The sequence below is a fragment of the Silene latifolia genome, chromosome Y (assembly GCF_048544455.1).
Source record: "Silene latifolia isolate original U9 population chromosome Y, ASM4854445v1, whole genome shotgun sequence".
Classification (NCBI taxonomy): domain Eukaryota; kingdom Viridiplantae; phylum Streptophyta; class Magnoliopsida; order Caryophyllales; family Caryophyllaceae; genus Silene; species Silene latifolia.
In genome coordinates this window covers 136,585,579-136,591,843 of record NC_133538.1, presented here as the reverse complement: position 1 = coordinate 136,591,843, position 6,265 = coordinate 136,585,579, and the positions used below count along the sequence as shown (strand labels likewise).

The window sequence follows — 6,265 nt, the reverse complement described above, 5'->3', positions numbered from 1 at the left end:
ATCCGTCCTTCCTATATCAATCTGGTGGAGAGGAATCTCTTTAGAGGTGTGGCAGGTGAAGACCCGAGGAAGCATATGGAGGTCTTTACGGACTACTGTTCTACTATCCCCGCCACAAAGGGGGTAACTCAAGACAAGATTAAGGAGGTTCTGTTTCCTTTTTCTTTGACTGACTCAGCCAGGGAGTGGCTAACTGATTTGGACCGCACGGCCGCGGGGGTCACAGACTAGGAGACCCTTGCTCTTGCTTTTTATAAGAGATATTTCCCTCCGCAGCGCACTAATCAGCTGAGGCCCAAGATTACTAGTTTCAAGTAAGCACCTGATGAAACTTTCTATGAAGCATGGTGCCATTTCAAGAGGTTGGTGAGGTCTATTCCTCACCATAGTTTTGATCCGTGGTTCCTATCCAATCAGTTCTACAATGGGCTATACGATGATCACAGAGCCATACTTGATGCATCATCTAACGGAAGATTCCAAAAGAACATCGATGATGATAAGGGATGGGCTCTTATTGAAGAGATGGCGACCCACTGTGCTGAGTATGGAAACCCGAGGGATGGTATTAGAACAGTTCATGCAGTCGATAAGAAAGTTGTGGCTCAGCTGGAAGCCATGAATGCTAGGTTTGATAAGTTGGAGCTGCATTCTACTGGGGAGCCTCAGACGGTCCATTTGCTTAGTAGAGGGGAGACTGTCACATGTGAGAGGTGTGGGAGCAACGACGGTCACACTGCTGTTGGCTGTCTTACGGAGAAGGAACAGGTCCTTATTTTTCAACAATACAGGCAAGGAGGGGGTTCCTATTATAACAACCAAGGGGCAGTCCATCCCAATTTGAGGTGGACAAGTCAAAATGTGCTCAATCCTACCCCTCCTCCTCCGCAGCAGCATCCATATGTCCCTCCTCATAAGGCTCAACAAGGCTTTCAGAAGCCTCCTTCCTTTTCTATACCTAATCAAGGTGCATCATCTTCTGGTGGGGTAAGTGAGCTAGGTGAGTTGAAGACGATGTTGCAGTCTTTGACAAAGTAGTGGCAGCTGAGTGATCAACAAAAAGATGCATCTATCAAGGCACTTGAAACTCAAGTTGCCCAGTTAGCCGCGAACCAATCCACAAGGAAACCGGGACATTTACCGTCACAAGCCGATAAGAATCCACATGAGACGGTGAATTTAATTAATTTGAGGAGCGGTTATTCATATGAAGGATCGAAATCAGACCCGGGAAAGGTAATTACTGCTGATGAACAGTGTTTTGTCGGAGAAAAGAAGCTGACGACAAAGAAAGTACTCGATCGACTAATTTCTGGTGGTCGATCGAGTGAAAGTGCTGAAGAAAGGACTCGATCGAGTAAAATTTCTACTCGATCGAGTGAACAGGAAAAAGAATTTACTCGATCAAATGAAATTTTTGGTCGATCGAGTGATTTTGTTAAAGAAACAGCTAGATCGAATGGTATTTCTGGTCGATCGAGTAGTGTAGATAAAGAACAACTCGATTGAGAGCCTGCTAGTGCTTGATCGAGTGAAATATCGACTGAAAGACCTCGTTCGAGAGGAAAGAAGCGTTCGAAGGATTTAGAGCTTGATCCGACTGACACGTTGGAAGAGAGGAACAAGGGACTCGAGATACCCATCACGATGCCCTTCCCGAGGTGTTTTCAAAGTACTAAAGCTAATCAACAATTCGGCAAATTCGCCGAACTCCTGAAAAGCTTGCAAGTCACTATGCCATTCGCCGAACTACTGACACAGGTACCCTCTTACCTTAAATTTATGAAAGAAATTTTATCGCGTAAGAGGCACATTAACGACCATGAGACGGTAGCTTTGACCGAGGTGGGGACGGCCCTAGTTCAGAATAAGTTACCTCCCAAACAGTCAGACACGGGTAGTTTTTCGATTCCGTGTCCTATTGGTACCCATTTGATTAATAACGCGTTATGCGATCTTGGTGCTAGCGTGAGTGTCTTACCGCTGTCTCTGGCTAAGAGACTGGGTTTGACCAAGTTTAATTGCACAAACATGACTGTTCAGATGGCCGACTGTAGCATATCACGGCCACTAGGTGTCATAGAAGACCTACCTGTTAAGATCGGGAGGTTCTTTATTCCCGTTGACTTCGTTGTACTTGACATCCCCGAAGATGCCCATACCCCTATTATTTTAGGGAGGCCATTTTTATTCACTGCTCGTGCAGTAATAGACGTCGGGGGCAAGACATTGACTTTTCAGGTTGGGGACGAGGAATTGATATTCCATCAGTCTAAGTTCCGAAGGGCTCCCATGAAAGCTCAGCCTTGCAATGCCCTCTCTTCTATTGACACTCCAAACGAGAATTTGGAATATTGTGCTGCTATTGTTACCCCTCCACCTCAGGTTGAGAGCAAAAAGGAGGAAAGTTCGTCTGCTCCTTGCTGCAGGTACAGATGAAAATAATATAGGAGCCGTCAAAGGGTATTGTGCAATCAATGTCAGTCAAAGTGGGAGTGACGATGTCAAAGCCGGTGTGAAAGGAGTAAGGATGAGAAAAGTTCGCGCGTACGTGGACATCAACTATTCTCCTCCTAATGATTCAAATGCAAGCTCGTGGAAATTGAAGAAGACGATTAATGTTGCTGAGATGACGTCCTCCAGTCAGGAGGCCTCTGAGGGGCTATTGAATTGCTTCGAGAAGTGAGCGGGGAAATGCCCTGTGTAACAAATTGTAAAAACAATTTTTAAATTTTCCGTTGAATTTTTATTTATTGCTTTTAATTAGGACAATTAGAATTTAGAAATTTTTAGCGTAGATTAGAGACTATAGACTGTTACTTTACGTATTTGCTATTTTGGGATATTTTTGCGAGTGTTTTTATGCAGGTTTGGGGAATTATACGCAAACTCAAAGGAATTATACACAAATTCAAGAGCTTACACGAGGAAAAGAGCTCGATCTAGTACTTTTTGTACTCGATCGAGTGGAATTTGTTCGATCGAATGGTTTCCAGCTACTCGATCGACTAAAGCTGAAAAGGGGAGTTCTCGATCGAGTAACTTTTTACTCGATCGAGTGGATAGATGCAAGAAGTTCTCGATCGAGCAGTTCTAAATCACTCGATCGGTTGAATTTGGAAATTACACGCAGGGAGTCTCTTTAACTCCCTCTTTTGTTTTATTTCTTTCATTTCCTCTTCATTATTTCGACCCCCTTCCATATTTGCGATCAAAAAACCCCAATTCCTCCCTTTTTCTTGCCCATTTGCCAAATCCACCACCTACATGGTGTTTATTGTTAATTAATCGTCCATTGCGTTCTATTTTCCCCTTGATTATTGCTATTTTACACGGACTATTAAGGGTATTAGGGTTTGCGATTTTTCGATCACAAAATCGCCTTTGTTGCTTGTTGATTGTCGATTAATTGCTATTTGTAGGTTCCTAATCATCAAGTAAGTAATTCCCACACTTCTTTGCATTATAATTTCATTAATTTTGCCTTTTATGAAGTGAATTAAGAATTAGGGTTTCGATTTTTCGTTTTGGGTCTAAATTTTCGACTATAATTTTGATTCAATGCTTCATTTGCCTTACTTGATGCTTAATTCCCTTGCCTCTTTGATATTTACTTGTTTAATTCGAATTTTGCGAGAAATTTGCGATTAGGGCTAATTACAGTCGAAATTTTCGACTGTAAACTGGGTTTTGCTGCTGCCATATGCTTAATTCGCCTTAGTTATTGCTTCATTTGCTGCCATTGATGCCTGCTACCCTTCCCCTATCGCTGTTTACTTGTTACCATTCGAATTTTTGAGGAAACTTTGGGAATTTTTGGGCTGTAGGTCGAATTTTTTCGACTGTTAGGGAATTTTCATGCTGATTTCACGCTGTTTTTCATGGCTGTTAAACTGCTGTCTCTTATCAAATTCCCCTGCCCAATTTGTTTAGGATGGATTCTAGCTCGATGCCCTCTTCGAGCTCTGCTGTCAGTCCGTCCGTGTCTCTGTCTGAGACGGTAGTCCCTGCTGCTACTACCGTCTCCGGACCTACCAGTACCTATGTTTTTCTAGTCTCTGCTGCTGGTACGGTTTTTAATGCTGCTAGCCCTGTTTCAGCCACCACCTTAGTCACAGCCACTACTACGGCTAGCACTACTGCTAGTCTTTCTTCTTCAGTGGCGGTCACAGCTTCAGCCACGGTGAGCACACCTGTGACGGACTCACCCGCAGTCGCAGCTTCTTTACGGGCGGCCCTAGTTCCTCTTACCCGTCCCTGGACTGTCTTCTACCTCAGGTTCTAGAGGCCGAGGCCGGGGTCGTGGTCGTGGTCGTCCTACACCTGCTCCTAGCGTCTCTGGTGGCACGGTTACCATCCGAGGGGACGACTCCCACCCTGAGTACCCACAGGTTTTCGTTATTGGTGTACATCGTACTAGATTTTATAACTTAGTTGGCTGCGAGTTTCTCCCTACACGTTTTCTTTGTCTTACGTCACTTCAGAGGCTCGGTTTCTATGAGCCTGTTTGTGAGCTTTAACGGGGCACGGGGATGGCCGAACTCATCACTATGAGTGGCCACACCTTTCTGAAGCTGAGTCTCGAGTTCTTCAGCTCCTTCACCTTCTCCTCCGGGGCATATGATGCTGTCCCCACTAGTCTTTCTGTGTCTTTCCGGTTGTTCAACCGGACTTTTTCTATGACATTGGAGGAGTTTGGTACCAGACTTGGACTTTCCTTTACGGGCGCCACTGTTGCCCCTAGGAAGGTCATTCATCAGCTTTGGCGGACCTTGGCCCAGAACACCTTTCCCGAGCGAAAGCTCGCTCAGGTCCACCTTCCCCTTGCCCGTTGCTTTCTTAGACTGATGGGGAGTACCATTTTTGGCTGGAGGGAGCCAAACAACATCAACAACAATGATCTCTCCATCTTAGGCGGTTACCTGAACATTGACTGCGAGGGTCCTTTTACTCTCAACATCGCCTATTTGACCGCCCAGTACTTCCAGGCCCAGGGGAAGAAGGTCACGGGATCTATTGTCAGCGGTGGCATAGCCACCATTCCTGCCCGTTCCCTCTTCCCTGCCTTGCCTCGTGACTTACCGTACCTAGAGGGAGATAGGTACCTGAGCCTAGCGTCTATGCACTCTCAGACCTGGCTGACTTCCGACTACCGGACTTGGAAGATAAACGGTTCCTTGTCCGTGGACCTACCTTGCACCACTCCCCCCCGTCTAGCCCCTTTGCCAACTGTTGCACGGGGCGCCCGTCTACCACCCTTACCTGACTACCACCTCCAGGTCCGCCTACCTACTACTTTACCCGCCGCTAAGAAGCGGCGTAGACTTGAGACCGGAGAGGGATCCGCACCTCCCACTTCCATGGCCACACCTACCCCGATCCCTAATCCTACTCCTACTCCCGCACCCGCCGACCAGACACAGACACAGCCGGTCCTACCGGCTAATTTTGTACCTCTATCACCCTTTGAGGCGTCCTCGGTCATGGACCAAGGGCGCCGTGACGGTTTTCTAGTTGAGATTGCAGAGAGAGAGGCTCGTATGGAGAGGGACATAACTTTGACTTTGTTCCCTCTATACGAGTATCACATGCGGCGACACCGTCCGATCCTAGAGGGTTGGCCACACCCTTCCTTTTACCGGTACCTAGATGAGGGGTACCCGGAGTCTGCTAGTGAGGATGAGGAAAACGAGGACCCGGCGGCGGCGGCGGAGAGAGCTCGAGTTGAGCAGAGGAGGAGGAGAGAGCAGGAGGTAGACCCGGACTTCACGAGTAGCTGCTGGTCTACTCACTTCCCCATTTTTCTGGCTGGTTTGGGGAAGTTCGTGTTTTGTATGTTTATTCTCGTTCTTTTATTTATTTTGTCTCCTTTTTATTTTATTATTTTTCATTCTTTATTGGTTGTATATTCCCGTTCCCCTGTATATATCTGCTGGTGTATGCTGGAGGACAACAAGGGTGTTGTCCGTTTTGGTTTGGGGAGGGTATTGCATCCTTTTGAGTCTGCATTTGCATTTGTTTTGCATTCACGTTTATTTATTTCAGCTTGCATTGTTTATTTATTTCATTAAAAATCAAAAAATTCAAAAAAAATTAGAAAATTTCAAAAAATTCAAAAATATTCACATTTATTTTTGCATATAGGTTGAGTCAGAACGGTAGATTTCCGTGATGAAATTGCACTTTAACTTGTCATTTTTACTTAAGCCTTGCATCTAATTGATAGTTATTAACTGAGTCTTGCGTATATCTATGAGTTTTTGTT

At 45.6% G+C, this 6,265-nt stretch overlaps 1 non-coding gene across 1 annotated transcript; it reads right to left on the bottom strand.

The window, feature by feature from the left end:
- Positions 1–286: 286 nt before the first annotated feature.
- On the bottom strand, positions 287–392 carry LOC141636263 (small nucleolar RNA R71). Its single transcript, XR_012540886.1, has one exon. It is a non-coding gene; the product is annotated as a small nucleolar RNA R71 (small nucleolar RNA).
- Between the last annotated feature and the right edge of the window lie 5,873 nt (positions 393–6,265).